This window comes from Gobio gobio (genome assembly GCF_949357685.1).
Source record: "Gobio gobio genome assembly, chromosome: 9".
Taxonomy (NCBI): domain Eukaryota; kingdom Metazoa; phylum Chordata; class Actinopteri; order Cypriniformes; family Gobionidae; genus Gobio; species Gobio gobio.
In genome coordinates, this window is record NC_137115.1 from 46,157,203 (window position 1) to 46,179,841 (window position 22,639).

At 38.7% G+C, this 22,639-nt stretch overlaps 1 protein-coding gene across 50 annotated transcripts in view; it reads left to right on the forward strand.

Moving 5' to 3' along the window:
* Positions 1–22,639, forward strand: part of mef2aa (myocyte enhancer factor 2aa) — a 103,054-nt gene that overhangs the window by 3,094 nt on the left and 77,321 nt on the right. For 14 of the 50 annotated variants that reach the window (XM_079825978.1, XM_079825998.1, XM_079825962.1 and 11 more), the window contains exon 2: positions 5,747–5,889. The exons of 5 other annotated variants lie outside the window; for them this stretch is intronic. The gene's annotated coding sequence lies outside the window, so the exon portion shown is untranslated. Of the gene's footprint in view, positions 1–1,751; positions 1,939–5,746; positions 5,890–22,053; positions 22,223–22,639 lie in introns of those variants that run through there. 31 more of the 50 variants (XM_079825960.1, XM_079826004.1, XM_079825961.1 and 28 more) reach the window with 8 other exon arrangements.

The following is a 22,639-nucleotide window of genomic DNA, read 5'->3' on the forward strand; positions in this document are numbered from 1 at the left end:
TGAGGGATCGGATTGGATGAGAAACATGTCACTTCAGATGCACTGACCCTATTGTTACTACTGTTTTATAGAACTTACGTCAATCGTATCTAAGGTAGTGCCAGTCTAACGACCATAATAAATATTAAATTGCTCTGCACGTGACGTAACGTGGTTTTAGCAAGCATCCAGCAATGGTTGCTGTGGAGAATTGTACCTAATAGTGACGTCTTTTTTACTTATTAACTTTTTTTTGCGCGACAGTACACTTCCTCGATTCGATGACATGAACATATAGCCTCCTATTCGGGTTGTTCCGCGCTTTTTAAACTGTTAAAGACGGTGATGTCATGGTGTGGCGGTTAGGGAGCAGTTTCATTTCCTTTTCTCCTTAACTGGCGCGCTCACTTGTTTATCGCTTTTACTTTTGACAAAAACACAATGTAGGCTACGACTTCTTTCGTGTTGTTTCCATCTAGCTTAAGTCGCAGTTCTTGAGTTTTTCATATTTGTTTTTAAACTCGAGATGAGACACGAGTAGAGTAGGAGGTGGAGGATGAGGAGGCGGCATTTTATGGCAAGCCCAAGTAGCAATTATTACTTAAGAATAACTAGAATCTATTTTAATTAATTTGTATTTGGAGTTTTTACTTCTACGAAATAATCAAATAGTGACTAGTTTTAATTATTAAATTATTAATATTTAATTATTCTTTGCTACTAGCCACTATCCTAAAACTGCTCCAAATAATTTTTTTCATTGGACTCATCTCAGGGGTTTTCCCATGGTTTTGCAAGAGAGTGAAGGGGGTCAGTGGAAAAGTTGCGAAAAAACGGTCAATATTTTTTTTTAATTATAATTAGATTAAAATGAATGAGTAAAGAAATACATTTAATCTAAATAAAAAAAGTAGTTAGTTATTAATCTGTTAAATAAATGAAATTAGATTAAAATAAATAAAATAAAATGTATTAATATACATAAATAAAATTAGATTAAAATTAAATACATAAAAAAATATAAAAAATAATACATATAAAATACATTACTACATTGAGTAGAACAAAATATATAATAATATAACTGAAATTATTTGTACATTTTACAATAAAAAAAATGTGTGTATGAATTGAGTGTTTATAAAAGACAGATGCCTTATACATTTAGGATGGGGGTCCCTCACACAGGGATGATCATATTTGGGGGTCCGTGACATCTAAAAGATTGAAAACCCCGCATTTAGATAATTACTGTGCACTTCCGACTAGTAGCCTGTGTATTCAAGTTATTGCTGGTACATTTTCCAGTTTTACTTGCAACTTCTTTAGGACTTAGTACGTTAGTTATTCCAATAGTTAGGCATATTCCAGTTTTCTTAGTAGCAGTTAGACATAGATAGACACTAATATGCATTACTGATTATTACTTGTAAGATTTCTAACAGATTTAAAACTTTTAATCAAGCAATAAAATAATCTGACTAATCATTACATAAAATACAGCCTAAGTAAAATGCAGTTGTGAGGTAACACATGGATATGAAATTAAGTAGCAAATCTACTGGAGCTGGAATTGGTTCTAACTTGAGATTGTTAATAATTAAGTAGATGGAATTCATTGGAAATATATTTTTTTACTAAAGGATAGGAAGTCACTATTTCATATCTTACTTGAAATAAAAGACAAGTAACAGTTAAATGGCGATTGAAAATACTTCGTTGTAAGGAATAATAGGCTTGCCGTAGGTGCTTGACTCCGTCTAGTGTTCGTCATATTGGGGGAGGCGCTTGTGTTGTGACAAGAGCGACTGCTGCTTCTTCTGAGTTTGTCAGCCCAGCTCCCGAAAATAGAAGCCGTGTGTCAATGTGACTGAAAATACATTTATGTCACAGTGTATCCACGGGAGTCACTGATACACAGTATCTATATACAGCGAGGGGGACCGCGAAGAAAAAAAGGTGAGTGGCAAAAATAGCAACAATGTTACACAGCAGTCAGAGAGAGAGAGAGAGCGAGCGAGAGAGAGGAGGGAGTCGTGGAGTGAGAATGGATGAGCGCAAATTAAACGCGTTAGAATTCGTTTGGGAAGCTAAACATGTTTGTCATGTGTGTGTCTAGTGGTCGGCAACACGTCTGGAAGTGTTTGGTGCCGAGTCGCGAGCACCTGACTGAAGGACAACAATATTTTCCGTGCTCGTAATTCTCTGTGAAGAAGAGCTCGTGCGTGGTTTTGGGTTCAGTCCACTTTGACACTTGGCATAGTTGCGCTCTAGTCTCGCATCATTTTCCGGGCGGTGTTGAATATTTCTGGAGGGGCGATTAAAAATGAAGTCTGGAAAGACAGCAGATAGTAACAATTTTACTGTAAGTGTAGAGTTTGTGAGAACAATGTAGGTTACTTTGAAATCCGCTAAGCTTTCGTTTCTGAATATGACTGGGTGAAGAGGGTCACCTGCAGAGATTCAGAACTTCAGAACAGGGCAAGTTCAACTTCAGAACCCGCGCGACATGTTTCTTGACTTTGTTTAGTCTCCTAACAACATATCTGCAACTGTGGTTAAAGTTGAACGCCAATGTATTCCATTCTAGCAGGCTTTTTGAAAGGAAAAGTTGTTTAAAGCACCCAAACTAGCACATACAACTTATTTGTCGCACTTTAGACAATATCATTCGTGATTAGTAAAGTTTTACGTTTTAAGACACACTCTAACACGCACAGTCAACAGCGTTATAATGTAGGACATTATCTAAAACGATTATAAGAGAAAGTTATTGATCTTTTGTTATGCCCAACTTTTTGGACTTTGCAAATACTTTTCAGTCTGAAATGTAGATGGTGCTGGACTCTTGCAGAGATTTGGATAGTGGAAACTATAGGAACAGCACGAAGTGTCATATTGGTGAAGCGTCGCATGGGTTATTGGAGTCTCTCTGTACATACTGTATGCTAGTGAATAAACTGAGACAAGTGTAAATTGATGCCATCAATTATTTTTTAATAGCATATTAATTTCACTTGTGATTTAACGTTATTCACGAGGTCACAAGGTCTTGTTACAAACTAGTGAGAGGTCTAGCTATTGTGTGGTACATGATTGTGACTCATCTGCAAGGTCATACTGCAGGAAAGTTATTCAATTAAATATCATTTCAATTTAATCTCTTTTTTTTTTTTGAGCTTGCATTGCCACTAATCGACAATTGGGTCATTCCCTTTTATTACTTATAGAAAATGGCCTGTTTTGGCTTCTCAAATATATTTGAATAAAATCCAGGCTAATACAATATAAAAATGGTTCATTTGAAGAAATAATTTGGTATTTGTCTCAGCAACTTCATAAAAGCTTGTTTAAAAATATTAGCTTTAGTATTTGCTTTACTCAGGCAGAAAAATATGATCGGATAAAGGCTTTAAATGCATTACCTTTATTGCAACAAGCATTTCATTGTAAATCCCTCTTTTTTTTTGCGCTGTGTCTTTACTCTTTTCTGCAAGAGCTGCTGACTTTGACATGCACAGTGAGGGAAAAGCCTAATCATCCACAGCCAGAGAGTGTAGTACTTGTGCTTGTAAGATTACACATGCCTCTGTTAATGGCCCTGTAGCCGCCATTTAGTTATCAGTTAAGTGTCTTAGACTTGCCTTAAACGCAACATTACAAGATGCTATGTCACTTTGACCTTCACAAATGTTTTAGGTGTATCAATAAAAACTATTTCGTATTGATAAAGATATAAAAATGATCAAACTAATAGAGAATTAAGCCACGTTGTCTTGACCTGTTGTCCGAATGTCGAAGGCTAAATGGGGCTGTGTTCCTATGGTTGTGTCTGACAAGCATTGCAATTACGAGTCACACGAGGCAGGCAATCAGGTTACGGTACATCATCATGAAAATGACCTCAGGAAGAATGTCTGTCCCTCTGATTGTTTGGCCTTTAAGAGGCTTACAGCCAGTGGTCAGGGCCCAACACACTATAGATTCATGAATTAGTTCAATATTTCAAGCTGCTCAGAGAGATGGTATAGCTAAAATAGAAACAAAAAAACAAACGTGATTTGTGATTGTTTTGATGTGTCCAGGCATAACATAAGTAAATAAGAAGTAGTGTTATTTAATAAAAATCAAGATTTGGACTCACTTTAACTACTATGTACTTAGTCATTTGATATGTATGTATTGTGTACATTTTGGTATTTAGGGTGTGTTTATAATGTACACATATACTGCGTGTGCATCTGTAATTCATTTCTGTAATTACATCTATAATTACAGCGTTTTGCTATTTGACTTGAACACAATAAGTATTGTATATATATATATATATATATATATATATATATATATATATATATATATATATATATATATATATATATATATATATATATATATATATATATATATATATATATATATATATATATATATATATATATATATATATTCAAATATCTGAAAAAAATTAAGAGACCTCTTAACGTTGATTTCCCAATGTTAAGTGGTCTCTTAATATTTTTCCAGAGCTGCATATAAGTGCATATTAGTTAAAAACATCATATATAAAGTTGTACATAAGTGTTTATGAAGTATGTATTTATGAAGGACAGAGATTTATTCAGCCTTGGTGTCAGAATTGGTTTTATTTACAATAGTTTGATTAGCCCATTAACAGTACGCATAATGACACGCATTGAAAAAGTTTAGTTGCAAACCAAATATGTTTTAAATAAATGTGTTTTGCTGCCCTCGTTTTCATATGAGGTACATTGTAAAGATGTAATATCCCAGTCAAGTGTATAATATACCATCACACTTTTTCCATCTGGCCTTCTGTGCGACTTCATTATAGTTTAATAAGCCCAAACTAAACATGGGTGCAAAGTCAGCACTGAAAACATCACACTGAAATTCAATAGCTTTCTGTTTACACACTTGACAATGAATTAGTCAGCGAAGGAATTCTTTTAATATTCTGAATGCTGTTCACTCGGCATGCCCCTCTACAAATCCGATAAAGCAACATCACACTTGAAATTGGTGTCCTGCTGTGCTCTGTTAATAAAGCATCTTTTGTTTATGATGTTTTGTTTGTTTCTTTATCACTAGATATGAAGCTGCTATTTCCTATATTTTATGGGGTTGTTTTCTATTGTACATTAATTGCATTTAAATCACTCCTCTTTTCGACCCCAGTCACTGCTAATGCAGTTGAATAAATCCCATGCAATCGGTATCTAATATGATTTTCAGGTTAGACTTCTTGTGTCTTACAGCTTGAGATCAGAGCGCACTTGGGCTGTAGAAGTTTTCTCAGGGCCACTTCTTAATATGTCTCCCCTAGGCTTGCCGTAGACTGTAGTTTACACTTCATCTGGTTTAACGCATCCGATTTATGGCTTGTGCTTTATGGTGCACTTGTACCTCTTCTGTCAGTATGCATCGTCCCATGGGCGTCAGTCCATGCCTGTGCCATTCTTGTGAAATAAAGTCAGCCGTGGTGAAGTCGAGCTCCAGAGGTGGTGATTGGTGTTGCGCAGGGTGGGGGTTAGAGCATCTCCCACTGTGCTGTTCATAGCACTCCAATCTCACAGCCTGCTCTCAGCTCCTTCCAGGAGAGAGTGAATAGAGAGAGTCTGGAGTGTGTGGGCGAGTCTGATCTGCAATTAACGCTGGTTGTCAGAAAGAGAAGGCTGGCGTTTACACCATGCTTCTGAATCACTGAGCGAAACACTTTTCCTCTCTTCCCTTCCCCCTCGAACAGGGCATTTTACCCAAGGAGGAGAAAGCACCAGGAAGCTCCAAGTAGAGAGAAGCATTGAAAGCAAAGGAAGAAAGAACGTAAATAAGACTTGAGCTGGATATTTTGGGTCCAGGGCTGAGGATCGCGCTGCTTCGTTTGTTAGGGTAAGCCCAGCTCTTCTTCTCTTCCTGTCAAACAATGCTGCATCTGTACACAGAGCCTCACTTTTTTTGTATTGAATCTAATGAAGTAAACACGATACAGTGCCATACAGTCAGTTGACATCTAATGTTGAGTGCCTGCTAATGCTATACTCTACATGCACAATAGGATTTATACGGTGAAACTCTGTTGAAAACAAGTTGTTGGTCTTGTTTCAAATAGGAGTTACACTGGCATCGCAGAAGGTGTAGTGTTTAATTTGACGGTTAATTTCACGTTAGCTGAATTTAAAGTGAAACACCCTGTTCTTAAGTGTCTTATTTGAGTCAGCTGCAGCTGGCAAAGGATGCATTGTTCAGTCTCAAAGTTTGCCACAAATGTTATTTAACAAGTGGAGGCTGGAGCTTTTCAAAACAAGGGCACTGGTATGTAATTTTGTTAGTCTGTACATTTCAAAAAAAAAAAAGAGAGAGATTTTTTCATTTATGAATTGCTGCGTAAAATGTGATGCAGTCTATTATTTAGACAGCAAGATTTTGGAATTCTGTGAAATTAAAAAATACAGCTTTTTTTACTAGATATTGTTAATTGAGTGAAATGTTCATTTGCAATATAAACCAACAACAAAACCACTCAATGACACATTTTGCAATACTTACTGGAAACTCATTGCATTTGACGCATCATGCTCATTACTTGTTCGAGGCCCATTCTTTTTCCCAGAGTGTGAAGACTCTTTAGCAGTTCTGTTCTAAATATTTTTCAGATCAGCCCTATGGAATGTGCCATACTTCTGCACCACGTCCATTAAATCACGCTCGGTTTTCTTTTTGTGCAATGGCTCTCTTTCACGCTTGCTCAGAGCAGCGTGATTCATTGTTTATTGGAACCCTATCATTGAGCTGGAGATTCCAGCATTCTCCCGTGAGACCTGGAGGCAGGATGCAGAATCTTGAGCCCAGCAGATAATGTTTGAGCCATAGTTTGCTTGTGTGGGCAACGCAGACCTTTTTCCCTCCTCTGGGAACATCTCAGAGGATTTTTTTTGTTCAATAAAAGGCGTATAAATGGGCCGCTTTTATCACCATAAAGGGCAGAGTTATGAATATGCATCCACATGCATATATTCAGTTGATTTTAGTCTGCGCTGACTTCCCTCTCTATTATCTGTGGTTTTTGGATCGGCTCTCTAACCCAGTGGAATGTACGACGTCCCAGCGGGGTCACCCCATAAGTAGCAGCTCCAAAACCAGAAACCTCTGGCTGCCTCCTGTCCCACCACCACTCCACATCGCCACACTTTTGATTCTAAATAAGTTACCAGAGGATATGGGGAGCATGTTAGGCAAACAGAAAAACCATCATTTAAGACGTGTATCAAAATATTAGCTCCTCATTTAACTCGCATGCACACACAACTGCGTCTGTTGCAAGCTGTAAATAGGTTTCCATTTCACTTGCCAAATAAAACCATCTATCAGGTTCTTAGGCTCCTCAGTTTCAGCTTTATTAGGCAGCTTCTTAATATGTAGTGATGATGATTTCCAAACCATTGGCTTGGGGATTAGCATCCAAGTTGGCACAGGCCTCCTCACCACATGAAAATACAGCTCACTTTCTGACATGTGGATAAGATTTTAGAGTTAGTATTGGTTAAATCGTATTTAAAGTTTATAGCCAGTGTTGCAGAATGGCTGGGGCAAAAAAGCAAGCACAAAATTATAATTAAATAAGAGCATGTGAGAGGGACTTACAACTGAGAATTATCTGGCTAGACACACGTCAGCTGAATGTATTCCTGTTTCTCTATTTGTCACTCCCTAGAAAAGCTTTCAGGTCTGTCTGGGTCATCAAGAAGACAATTTAGAAAAGAACGCTGGAATTAGTAGTCAATGTTACCCAACCAAAATGTTTGTAAACAAATGTACTTCCATTTTGGTACTTTCAAATCTGCTGTAAATGAGCAAGAACGTAATATCCATTTAACTCCTAACATTCATTAAAGGGTATTAAACATTAATGGCTGTCCATCTGAAGTTTAATGGAGACTGTAGTCTCAGAGTGCCATAGCCACACTGTATCAAATTTCTATCAATATCAATTCCATTTTTAATATCGTAGGCATTTGAATAAGTGGTCAAAGTTTCCAGGGAACATTGTATTGGTAGGTTGAAATAGTTATTTACAATTTGGTCCTTCCCTGCATATAGATACAACTTTACCCATGAAACCCAATCGTTTCTGACCACACGTGTTTGATGTAACAGCATTTTTGAAAGCAAATGCCATCTGCATTGAATGATCTACTTCTTTAGTGCTGCACGACGGGAACTCTACGTCTGCGTTGTCTAAAGAAACAGCTAACGTTGACCTTTCGACCGCCCTGCCCTTGGATGTGACCTCTGGTGTTAAGCCACCCCATACGGTCCACTCAGCACATGTGCTGCTGAACAGTGCAGAGCGGCTTAAGGATGGACAACCCCTTTCCTGTCTCCTTCGCCCTTCCCGAAGATGCGGTCATGCATGAGCACCTGGCTTCAGGTGTCCCCTTCGCACTAGGCCGTGGCTGGCATCACGGGTGTGAGCCTGTAGCCAGAGCAGCAGCCCAAAGCTGCTAATCCTCTTTCCCTACTGATCCTCTTCCTCTCTGCCTCCTCACCCTGCCACCACGCCGCCCACTCGGGGTTAAAAGGGCAGCACAGGCAGGAGTTCCATGTTACTCAACACCAGACCAAAACAAAACAAAAACCGTCAAGTGCTGAACACTAATCCGTGTAGTCCATGGAGGGTAACTTACCGTAGATTATCTCATTTTGTGGGTCAGCGATTAGCCTTGACACAAGCTTCATTATGAACTCCTATGAGTGGCGGTTTATCTTGAAGTGCCACTGTGATCAGGATTATGTCTTTTATCTGTTGTTGCGCTTGTCATCAGAGTGCCTCTTTATTCTCCTGGGACCCAGCAAATCATTTTTGTCCTCTGTTGGGGATTTTTTTTTACAATTTTTTTTTATGAATTTTGCTGAGAACCTACATTCCAAATGTATGGTGTATAAAGATGACATGCTGAGATTTTCAGAGAAACCAAATTTTTGGCCATGACATATGCTTTTCCTTTGTTTAACTAACAATGCAGCATATTTTATAAAAAGAGGAACAATAGGATATTGTTTATTATATTATAATTATTATTATTAAAACATTTTTTTTTATTTAGTTTTATTTTCTAAAAATATAAATTGTATTTGATTTATTTTGTGTTCAAAGTTTGGGGTCAGTAATATACAGTAAATGTATGTTAAAAAAAAAGAAATGAATACTTTTATTCAGCAAGGATGCAATAAATTGATCAAAAGTGACTAAAGAAATGTATAAGTTTACAAAAAGATATCTATTTTAAATAAATGCTGTTCTTTTCAACTTTCTATTCTATTCTGTTCTCAGCTGTGAAAATAAGAAATGTTTCTTGAGCATCACATCAGCATTTTAGAACGATTTATGAAAAATAATTCATAATATTACTGTTGTGCTATATTTTGATCAAATAAATGCAGCCTTGGTGAACGAAAAAAAATCATAAACCTTAAAAAAATCGTACCAACCCCAAACTTTTGAATGCTGTATATAAATTGCTTATGCGTTCTCAATGCTCCTTTATGATTACAATATTATTTGTAGTACAAGTTGCCCCAAAAGTATATAAAAATATATATGTGTATGTTTGTGTGTATCAATATCAGGAACAACATGTTTTTAATTTTTTGTCAGTTTTAGTCGACACTTTTTTAGTTGTCTCTGAATAGATCATTTTCAATTTCACAATTAGAATTATTCATTGGAAATACTTTTGCATGATTAATAGTGATTTCGTTAAGGTAAAATGTCCTCTAGCAACTTTCTGAAAGTGAGACAGAGCATATGGGAAAGAAGAACTTTTAAAAGCTTGTGAAAGTCCTCTCTCTCAGCCCTATATGCGTCACGTGATGTCACAGAGGGTACGTGTAAGCAAGTGTGGCTTCTGAGGTGGGCTCCTGTGAACGTGTGGTAGAGACAGGCACGGCTGATGGCTCAGAGGAGTGACGCAGTCTGCACCTGTGTTCCGCCGACCCCCCTGCTGTCTCTCATTACCTCTGCTCCGTGGGCACTGATATGTGCTTCAAACTGCAGTCGTGTGCTGCTCCGCGTGCTTAGGATATCAGCATTGGATGTTATTGTGGACACACCTTAAGAGAGAAACATGTCTCAGTGGAACCATAATGCCCCGCGCTTGTATTGTTTTGAGCTGACATCCCTTCTGGCGTGTTGTTTTTCTCTTATAGCATAGAAGATGGTTTTTGAATGTGATGTTGTTTTCATGCCACATTATTGCTTTCTATCATCACTGTGTTTGTAGTTTTAAGGAACTGTTATCGAATAATGACGCATCATCTGTCATTCATGAGTGTTTTATGCCACGAGTGTCTGTAATGCTTTCAGCTCAAAGACAAGCACTTCTTAAGCGCAAAATACACAACCACCAATTGTTATACTTCCTTCACAACCAGTGATGGCAAAACAAACACAAAATCACTATAGTATAATGAGCAACCATTGTAGAAAATTTTATTTTAAATGTTTATTGCAAAGTCAAATTCAATACTTTGTTACAAGTAGTTTATACAATTTAGATAAATATAAACAAGGCATATTTACCACAATAATTGTGAAAATCATAAATAACAATAATTATCATCAAACTTTTTTTTTTTTTGATAAAACCTTAAAAATAAGTCACAGAGACTATTCCTTTGGCAGATGAATACACCTCAAATGCATTTGACATCAGAGGCTACATAAAAGGTGCATTAAAATCATCACAATGTTGCTTAATTTTATAGTGCTGGGAAAAGCATCGTGAATATGTTGTGAAAATTCGATAAATCGCCCAGCCCTATGTCACACAGTGAACTGAAAGCATGTTTGGCATGTAAATCATAATAGCAAAACCATCTACTTGTCCTGGGTGTGTCCTTTTTAACAAGACTTTCCCTATTGCCAGAAGCACAGTTCTCTCTTTAAACTCTTTAAACACAGACTGATAAAACGATAGAGTAATTCATTGACTCGTGAAGGAAATAAAACTATGATTAATTACTGATGAAAAAGATCATCCCAAAAGAATGTTGTTTTTATTTGTCACACTGTATCAGTTAATCATGAATGTGCATTGTTGCGGTTCAAGTCAAGTCAGAACCTGTGGCACGGTAGGAAATAATGCAGCTGTGCTCTACAAACAGGAAGAAAGGGGCCCTCATCCGTGTTTTTCCCAGTTGTTGGAGAGATGTGGTGAGTTTGTGGCTGCAAAAGGTTGTAAAATATGATACATGACAATCAGAGGGCCATACTGTAAATTGTTATTGGTGGATATTTAATTATTGCCTTGGCTTTTTTTTTTACTTTACTTTAGACATATTCCGACCACGAGCTACTGTGAGAAGAAAGAAAAACATTGAGGAACCCAATGCTGGTGATTAGGCATTTATATCATTGTAATGACAGGCCGATCTGTTCAGAATATAAAATTCGAAATTGCCGTCTTTTGTACTGCACGATTCCTCTCTAACCCTAAACACATGTCCGATCTGGCTGTGAACCCTGCCGATATACTTTTGGCACACTGCCACATCTAACAGTGAGGGAGTTTTAAATTACCCTAATCCCCTGAATTTGCGAAGACGTAATCCCAGTAATATATGACTCCAGTGATTTGTCAAGGCCACCTGGAATATTTTCCATCTTTCCACTGTCTGTAGCACACTGATAGCAGGATGTCCATGTAAAAAGCTCCATCCTGGATGTAAATGGAGCTCTTTGTCTTAACTGTGCTGAGAGGGAAATTGCCCGTGCTTTTAGATCCATATTCAACACAACGCTATTTCAATGGGTCTTTTATTTTACTGGTGTTCAGCTGAAGAATTCGACTATAGCAGGGTCCTCTTCCATCTTGATTTTTATTCTGTCGCCGGATGGAAACAATCTCAAGCTTCAGAGAGACATCAGCCTGCTTTCTCTCCATAAGGACCATTCAGTTAAGTTGAATTCAGCACTTTTCATTGCAGATCCTAACGATTTAAAACCAGTATGACATGACTTGACTTGGAACAGTATCTGATAGCTTCAGGTGCTTTGGCTGTAGTCGAGATTTTCTCTCCATAGTCTTGTATCCCATTCTGAGGCGTAACCGAATATTGTGAATAGTTAACCATAGTAAATCTTTGTAGCCTGTGCATGTTTTATTAGGCTTCTCCTTTCATTGATTTTGCACATTGATTGGATTAACGTTCACAGGTCAGCAGCGTCGGTCTATTTATCAATCGGCTTGCCATGCCGATACCCCGATATCGTAGTAAAGCAGAGAAGGCATGGCGAGATAGGCTCATTCGTTTGGGAGCTGATATGAAGTAGTTGACCTCTGCCATGTAAGGAGAAAGAAGTGGAAGCCAGGACAGGGAGGTATCAGTTTTACAGGCATGACATCACCCTCCCTCTGGTGCTGGCACTTTACAGTGAGGGAAAACATGACGCCACTCCCTTAGTAAAAGTCTTAGCAGTTAAAACGCAGCGAAGTACACCGGACAATAAGATGTACATGTCGCTTTGTTTCGGGGAAAGTGTTTTAAGAATGTCAGTCTAGAAATACGGTCTCTGTCTAATGTTGGAATTGGTTTCTGGTTTTAATGTTCTTCTTAGTGGAATATTTAAGTCAGAGAGGCTCGAAATTGAGGTCACTCTATACATTGATTGATTTCGCCAAGTGTACTATGTCATGTCACTGTGTTCTCAAACTCTTTGGTTGTACTACACCCGTGAGTGCATAAAGTCCTGCTTGTTGCCAGCTTTCTCTCTCTCTGCTGATCCAGGTGAAATAGTACTCGGGGCCTGGTATCTCAGCTGCTCTGTGGCCATACTTGGCCAGCATCTCTGACACCCAGGGTCTTATCTCTCCCTCGGCCACCCCCTCCTCTTCGCCGATCGACTGTCTGTCAGTGGCTTAGCTGCTAGCCTGCTTCAGAGCTCACATGGGAAGAGAGCAAGGCCGTCACTTACCACCAAGTCAGGCCACAGGCTATCGGAGAACAGTTGGGCTGAAAAGATTCCTGGGAAGGCAAGCAGCAGGGCTTCTCTCTCACTAGCACAATGCCACACTACACCCCTTTGTCTCTGCAGTTTATTTTTAGCACACTCTCTTTGTCTTTAGGCTAGTTTTATTGGCTATGGAATCGGGACACGTCGCAGGTCGGATTCGAACCTGCATTTCCCATCAACCGATATGCCACATCTCTCACTCGCTGCAGCACATGATTTTAGAAGTATGTAAATCCTGTCAGATTATGAATTAGTTTATCCGCCACCACTCAGGAATAATGGTATCGTCTCACTAACCCAATATTTGCACTTTGTTCTTCTGCATATTTGAGAACTCATTAGAATAAGGCAACTGAAAGATTTGCTTTATCAAAAGAAATCATTATTTGTTATGCTACACAGACGAGATTTCCCGCTAACCAAAAAGCAAACATACACAGACAATGCATATCTGTGCACTTCAAACATTAGTTTGTTGTGTAGAGTTAAGAGAGACTGCATTTAGAGTCCATTAGTTAAAGAGCAGCGTTTTCTAAAGAAGTGCCTCCATTGTACAGTACGTTGCATAAACACCAGTGCAGCTGCAAGGAGACGTTTATGTAAGAGCATATCTATATTTTAAAATTGTTTTTGTGCTGAATGGAGGAAGTAAAAATCATCACGGCAGCCTCTCTGGAGCATGTATGCTACAGCAACATTCTTTTCTCTCTTTTCTTTTCCGCTGTTTTCTCAAACCATTTCTTATCAGGCGGTCTTGTACTGCAAAACAAAGAATCAGTGGTTTGAACCTTCTGCAAAACTTAACAACAGACTTCAGCTAAATAACGCTAAGTGGATTCTACTGTTTCAGCCCATAATGAAATTAAGAGAATAGTTTGACTTGCCAAATAGATGTTTTTTTGTGACAGGCTCTCAAAATTGTAGGGTGCTCTGCAATTGCATTTTTCTTCAAGGGCCCCAGAGAGAGATGCAGCCTATGGGTCGGGTTGCCATCATGCCATTTTGAAAAATCACTCAAGGGGAAGCATTTTTAACCCGAACAGCTTTTTGCTTCAGATTTCAAACAAATGACATGTAGCTTTGATGGTGCCATGTTTTTTTTGCTAGTCTGTCATATTTGTCTTTTCAGAGATTATTGTGCATGAGTCTTTCTATCTATATATCTATCTATCTATATATAAATCTCATCAGTTCACAACCTTTCCCAATTTATGAGTCAATGGCATCCATGCTGCCCGGATTGCATAAACCTTTTACATAATGGAGTATTGTAGAACAGTAGGACTGAAGAGGATTGAAATGTCATAGGGGAAGAGCAAAGTATCAAATATTTATTGTAAGCCGTTCTAAAGTTTTCCTGTAAAAAGCTGAAGTATCTCACAGGTCAGGCAGAGGAAGGCATTGGATGTCTGCTGTGACAGCTGGAGTGCTAAAGAGAGGATTTTTAGTTGTATTTGGGTGCAGAGATTACAGAGTTCTAGATTACAGATTTTCTTTAAATATATATATATTTTTAAATATATTTTTAGATGAGATATTTTTAGTACTGGTGCTTTAATTTAGCCTGGTCCTACCAGACTCTTGTACATTTCATTAGTACAGAGAGTCTGGCCACTCTCCAATAACAAGCGTTAACTTCCTTGAAGACGGTTACTCTGTTGAAGTTTAAAACTATTGGATCTGCCCAGAGCCACTCTGGATCTGCCATAACCAATCGCTAACGTTTGTTTGTGACGTGTGTCATCTCAAACTAGGGCACGACATCAATGTCATCGTTCTCAGCCACTCCCTCTGTTCGCTGATTGGACTGGTTAAAATTTGACCGGAGAAAACCAGAGAATATGCCACAATCCCAGACGGAGTACTGAAGGAAAATGAAAATTGAGCGGAAGTACGTAGGAGGGCGGAGCCAGGCTAGCTTTAATTAGCATGCTCACAACATGCCGTGTCTTAGTTGTTTGGCAATTCGCACTGTAAAAAATGCTTGGAAAAGTTGTCTTTAACTCCATCCCCTTTAAAAGCACAATATGTACGATTTTTGGATTAAAATATCCAAAAACCACTAGAACAATGTTTACTTGCATGTTTGAATGTTTAAATCCAGAGAAATCAGCCATTTTACCATTGTAACGTCAATGGCATCATATCCACATTACCCTCGATTTCCTTTTTACTTCCATTGAAACCATGGAAATACCAAATATGCTTTAATATACTATGATTTATTAGACAGATGAGCAACTTTTTGGATACCTTTATTGACAGAAAACGAAAACATTGTTATATAGCTCAACATGGTTAGTCTTATAGTTTGAATCTCGTTTTCTTGATTTGCCGCGAGTAACACAAAGAAAACACTATTTTGTGGCTAACATAGCATAATGAAAAAAGAACTTTATTTGTAGTAACAATTTTCTCCACCATACATTATATTCTAAAATGATTTGCTGCCATTTAGCAACACAAGTCATTCTGCTTTTATTAATATGATATTCTAATATCAATATGTAATGTGCAACAAGTGTCTCATAGCAGCCACCGAGCGAACGCACAGAGTAACGTTATAACATAACTTTCAACACACGCAAATGTATTTTTAGTATGATTGTATTGACCACGTAAAACCGGTGCAATTTGTCAAGTTAAACTGAGACGCCTACATTCTGTTTCATTCCTTTGTGCTCCATTCAGCTGTTTTTAAATTCAAGAATTTATCTTATGTTAATGCCTCCTAAGAAACGTATCTGATGCAGACCATCCTAATTATATGCTTTTCTTAGGAATAGATGTTGTGGCGGTCCCCCAGCTAGTAGATTTTGAATATGTAGTTTTGCATATCCACAATAGAGAGGATTTCTGATGTGTGAAGTATCAATTGAAGGTTTGAATGTGGCTGTGATGCCCAAAAATATCGTCTAGGTAGACAGCTCACAAGGTTTTGAAACAGTCACAGTATTGTGAATTTTCAATGATTTAGCTGTCTAGAGGATGTTACTGCGAGTCATGTGCTCATGTTATGCATTAATGCACGGCATCTTTAATACTCATGAGCCACTGTTCCCCGAGGAGGAAAATCTGTTTATCATTTCTGAGCTGAGATCTGCGCAACATCAAAAGACCGCCATGCCAGTTAACACAGCTCGCAGGGTGGCTGTGGGCAAAACGGGGGGTGTTCTGAGGGTGGGCAGACACTTCTATGTACATTAGTGGGGGGATATAATGAGTTCTATCTTGTGATGACTCTCTTTCTTTCTGTGCTGACGGACAGTCATGCAAAGAGAGCCAGGAAAACATGCCATCACTTCATACAGTCCGGAAGAATGGTTTCATGCAAACATCTCATCTAGAGATCACACTGGCTGTGTGCGCGTGTGTGTATATAGCACTGTTAGTGTGTGAGAGCGGGTGAGAGAAGGAGAGGAAAGTCAGAAAAAATCTTTGTATAAATCATACAATTAAAATGAGTCACACTATGTTTCATTTATCAAAAGATTCATTTAAAAAAAAAAAAACATGAAAGATCTGTGGAATCTGAACGTTTTTGTGCCAATGTTCACCATGTGAATTGTTGCAATTTCACAACCTTTGACCATTTTTCATAAACAAGTAAAAAATCTGTTTGTAAAGTTTAATAACTACTCTTGAGGAACTCATCCATGTGGCGGGAAAAAATCCCATGCTGACTTTTATGTCAAGACATTCTCGCAGCGCATTGACATGTACTGTCATAATGAATTTCGGTGATGAAATTATTTTTAAGACAAGCTTGCAGTTCTTTCTTTTTGATTCTTTCACTTTTGATGGAGATGTTGAGTGAGCCGGTGTAGATATGATGTCAAAGACGATCATACATCAGTCAAAGACCGTTATATTTTGGGGGTAAAAAGCTGTGCTTTAAGTTACGTACATAAAGACAACATGAAACTGCATTCGCCACTCTGTGATGACGCTTTTCTGAGTGAGACATAATATTCAATGAGGAAAAAAATCAAATAAGGATGCATCAGAAAAGTGGGCTTTCCACGACTGAATGTGAGTTTGCAGTCACTTTTTAATCTTAAAATAATATTGTGAAAAACGTACTTAAGAACTTAATTTAAGAACTTTCTCCAACTTTGTAAACTTTTCTCCAAATTTTTTTTATTAATCTTCATTCGAAAAATGTCACATAATAGAAGCTAAATGTCTTGCAAGTATCATTACTGTGTTAAATAAATCAACTATAATATCACTTTTTTTGCTGGAAGTTGACCAATATAGAGAAACGTTGAACAATTTTCCAATGTAAATGTGGTTCATGTATTTGGTTGTTTAGTTGTTAAAGACATCTGGACTGGCTAGGAGTTCCATCACTTTTATTATAGACTCCAAAATCCCAGATTCCAGTCACAATTAGTCGCAAACATTCATCCACCCAGCACAGTGGTCTTCCCACATGAAATGGATCTAACTGTTCAGAGAGGGTCATCGCTTTATCCTTGAGAAACTGAGAATCCATTCATCGGCTCGGCTTGGAAACCTGACTGACGCAAATGGATCACTGGGAATATGAGTGTCCCAGCAGTAATTATGTTACAACGCTGCTACCGCACACGACCAGAGGGGTGGAGGGTGGAGGGGGGTCGGTGGTGAAGAGAATAGTGATACTTCTCTTGTTTCATTACAAGTTTTTTTTCCCCTCTTTTGTCCTTTTCTTATTGCCTGTCATATTCACACACAGAGACAGTGCACAACGAGTGCCTGCTTTAAATCAGTCATGACATTTACCATGTGCTGAAGAGTGAACTTCACAGTAGCACGTCACACCTAACGACTGTGCAATCAAAGGGTAGGTTTAACTGAGGCTAGTTGCACAATTTCTTGTTGCTCTTTTCTGCTCATGACTTTCTACTTTTTCAGATGTCTTTGTCATTTAAAAAAAAAAAAATTTAGCAAAAGCTAAAAGAAAATGATGTAATGGATGATCAAGGAGGGGACAGTGGTGGGAACAAGAGCCATATTGAAGTTTTCTCCATGGCTTTTTCAGCACGGCCCCTAAGGCATCTTCTCAGTCAAAGTCACCTTGTGTAGTCCGCCCCTCTCCCAGCTCTCGACCTTGCTTAAATCCTTGATTGATTGTCTAGTGTGCGCTCGGCATTCTTTCACTGTGAATGTAGTATATCTTTATTGCTTTTATAATTTGAAGTAATAGACATCCTGTTCGTGACAATAGCATGGTTTCTAGTGTAATTTTAGACGTAATATGGTGTATTATTTTGTATTTTGGAATATCAGTGGGGTGGAAAAATTGTGTGGGGTTCACTAAAATGTGAATAACATTTCCAAAATTCATATAAAAACCATCCATCCATCCATCCATCCATCCATCCATCCATCCATCCATCCATCCATCCATCCATCCATCCATCCATCCATCCATCCATCCATCCATCCATCCATCCATCCATCCATCCATCCATCCATCCATCCATCCATCCATCCATCCATCCATCCATCCATCCATCCATCCATCCATCCATCCATCCATCCATCCATCCATCCATCCATCCATCCATCCATCCATCCATCCATCCATCCATCCATCCATCCATCCATCCATCCATCCATCCATCCATCCATCCATCCATCCATCCATCCATCCATCCATCCATCCATCCATCCATCCATCCATCCATCCAAGTTCATTTTTAAAGGAACAAGGTGACTTTTTGGGACTTTAGCTTATTCACCGTGTCCCCCAGAGTTAGAAAGGTCATACATACCATTCTCATCTCCGTGTGTGCCATAACTCTGTCTGACGCACCCACCGCTAGCCTAGTTTATCACAAAGACTGGAGGTAAATGGCTCCGGCTAGCCTACTGCTCAATAAGTGACAAAATATCGGTTTAGAAAATCGCAACTTTTCATTTTCCGTCAGTCTTAGTACACGATGTAACTATACACATCACAACATGTAAATAGGAAAATGTTGGCGTTATTTTGTCACTTATTGAGCAGAAGGCTAGATGGAGCCGTTTACCTCCAGTCTTTGTGCTAAGCTAGGCTAGCCTTGTGTGTGTCAGACAGAGTTATGGCACGCACGGAGATGAGAATGGTATGTATGGACTTCTCTAACTCTGGGGGATACGGTGAATAAGCTAAAGTCCCAAAAAGTTGGCGTGTTCCTTTAAATTAATTAATTAATTCATTGTTTTATTTATTTATTGTTTTTTTAATGAACTATAAATAAAGTAATTGATTACATTTAATAAAAGAACCACAATTGTATAACCCCAGTGGTAATTAATGTATATTTTGCTGCTTTAATCGCAAAGTCTGTAGTACATTTTGATGCAGTAAATCCACAAATTCGCATTGAAACAGATTAAGAAAGTTTAAACCAGACAAAGCAGTCAGAAAGCATTCAATTTATAATAAATAAAAAATATATTTGGAGCTTTAAGATTACATGGATGAGATTGACCGTATATACACCTATGTACGTGAATAAAAAATTGCAAGAATATATTGACAAAAAACGGATTAATCATGCATTTTGTGAAGTTTTCTCTCTTGGGGCCATACCTGCTGTTATTACTTCCCTTCTAGCCTGGGAGAGGATGGATGTGGTGATGGCATGATTTTGGAGGTGAGAAGTGGCTTTCTTTTCCTCACCTCCCCGCCTCTTGACACCAAGCTCTCGCCTGTTATAGTTATACACGAGCAGTACGGAAGATTGTCTCAGCTGGCATTGATCCGGACAGGGAATATAGCACGGTCAGAGGAGAGTCGTTGAATGGAGCATGCAGTCATTAGCAGAGATTAACCACCCAATGTCTGCCTGCTCAGCAGTGTCAGAGAGCGACCCATCAAACAAGCAGTGTATAAACATCTATATCACACGCACTCAAGCTCTTGGTATCTCAGAGTATAATACATAGATAATGAGAGAGATCAGACTGCTGAAAAGCAAAGCAAATATAGACCGAGTAAACATCGGCAGAGGATTTAAATGAGGGTTTTGATATCCAGTCGTGTAAGTTTATGTGTCATTTTCTTGGGAATGTCTTTTTTTTTGGGTTACACAAGCCTTTGTTTCTCAGAACTGTGCTTGACAGTATCAAAATAAAGCTTTTTGTATGGGTCAGTCAAGGACAGACACAGTCTCCAGTCACATATGTAGTAACCGTGAGCTCTAGGGACATGTCTTAAGATCATATTTCACAAATAGTATAGTATAAAGTCCCCTTTAGGGAAATATTCACCTAGTCTGTCTGTCCTTGTGTGAAATGAAACTTGTTTATTTTTAATCACATCCTTCCTTTTTTGTGACGTAAGTGGCAAGTTTCCAGATTTAAGCATGACATCAGTTTTGAATGACGAGTACAGAATTAGTCACATGTTTAAGAACATCAGTCATTGACATATAGGGTTTAACATCCAGATGTGGCCTTCTAGTTGTCATTGTGCCAATGTAAACCACAAAATATGTCAGATTGATCCCATAGCACCTACGTTAGTTCTATTTCTCAGAGGGTGTGAGATTTTACATAGAATTATTTAGTTGTACTCCTCAAGCATTATCTACACACCCTGCCCTATTCTTTAATTCTGTTCTCTTATTATATTTTGCATAATGAAGTGCTAAAATATAAATCTCTAGTTCACGCCTGCGTAAGATTTCTCATATATCAGTCTCTGCTCCAGGGCTCTTTTTTTTGTTGACATGTACATATGTACCATTTCCCTGAAACGGCGCTCATATCCTGATCATCTCAACTTGTGAAGAATGTATTTCGAACTCATTTGTCCTGCCGCGTAACCACCTTAAGCCATGTTTTAAAAAAGGAAGTTAACATGGTGTGAAAAGTTTGTCATGAGTGAGCGCGTGCAACATTATTCCATCTGCGCTCGCACACGCTCCTTCTCCGAGCCTCATTTTCACTCATTTCTTCACGCACACCCCTTTGCTGGATCTTATTAATTATATCTCATTAGTTGCCTTGGAAACAGAGGTGAGGGAATGTGGAGAGAGGAAACTGAGAGACTTAACAAGGGAAAGAATGAGAGGATGAGAGCCAGAGAGAAAGGAAGCAAAAGCAGAAAGGAAGCAAGACAGCAGAAAAAAGAAAGAAAGTGTGAGGTGGAAGAGAGGAAAATGGCATTGTCAGATTAGCATCGGGAGACATTAACAACGACGAAGCTGCCGGGACCGGACTCTTTACCCTGGGCTGCTGGAGAGGAAGATAAGCACACGCTCACAAAGGCAGACACCAGCACGCCTCCTTCCCATCCAGGCCAGGGCCGCCACATCTGCAGGTACACATCCACCTCTTAGAAGCCAGAGAACAAAAGCCCAGGCTCTCCACCCTCCCCCTGTGTTCTTATGTCAATGCGTCGCTACAAGTGAACCTTAAAGTTTCCCGCCAGACCCGCAACTGCAATACCACACTAAACGGAGGCAAATCAGTCCCTTTGTGTTTGTAATACGCTGAGTGTTTGTGGTTGACGGTCTGGTCATTTGTATTTCAAAGTTCTACACGGTCTACAGCAAATTTTTGTCCTGTTTTATGGCTTCATCCTTCTTTGGTGCGTTATCGAATGGTGATTCATAGTTATGTAAGCTGGGAAGGTTTGAGCTTCTTATCAGCGGAGGCCAAAAAAAGGGAAGCCTGGTGCTGCTTGTTTAAAAAAAACACCACGAATGGAAAGAATAGAAAGTGAGCGAGAGCTTGGAAGAGCATGCTGGAGTCGCCTGCGAAATGGCCCTAGTTGTAAACATAATAAACATGCTGGGAGAATACACAGGAGATGGACTTGTGTAGTTGTTTAGTCTCCAACAGACAGGAAGATAACAAGGGGAAGGATCAGAGCAGATGCTTGTCCCAATGGCTCCCTTTTTCCCCTTTCTTCTCTCTCCCTGTGTCTATAGCTTTCTCTTTCCCACCCTGTCTAGCTCTTTCTCTAATGTCTCTGGCTGGCTGCTATTGGTCATCTGAGGGGGTTTGAAAAACAGGAAGTTGAGGAGCAGGATGTAGGGAGTGCGCTCTGACCACAGCTTGTTCTGGGACGTCGAGCTTTCAGGGCAGCTGTGCACAGGAAACACTGTCATGGTGGTGCCCGAGATTCTGGACGCTGCCTGATGTCTGAAAAGTAGTGACCCTGTCTATTTTTTCCAAGCGCTGTCACTAGATTTCACTTTACACCATCAACACCATCTTTGAAGTAAGGTATGGAGGATGTTTTTTATATTTATATTTCATATTGACAGATGGTGTGTGTTAATTCAGTGCACCACTAACTGAAAAGAAATGTAATAGTATTTATATGAGCAATTAGATTACTATACTTTGTGTATTTACTATATATAGTTTGTCTTTTCTTAGTGATCTAGTGACTTTTATATTTTTATTTTTTAACCAAAAGGTACAATTTAAGATTAAAAACGAATTGAAACTTGGACTATAAATATGGATCAGTCACATTTGAAGCCATTATGAAATAGTACATTTATGTATAATCTACTGCAGATCTAGCTAGTGCTGGGCGGTATACCGGTTCATACCATATTTTTGTCATGATATTAATTTTTATTATACCGTAATACCGGTGTATGTCGCTCAAACAACGTTCGGAACGCTGCGCAG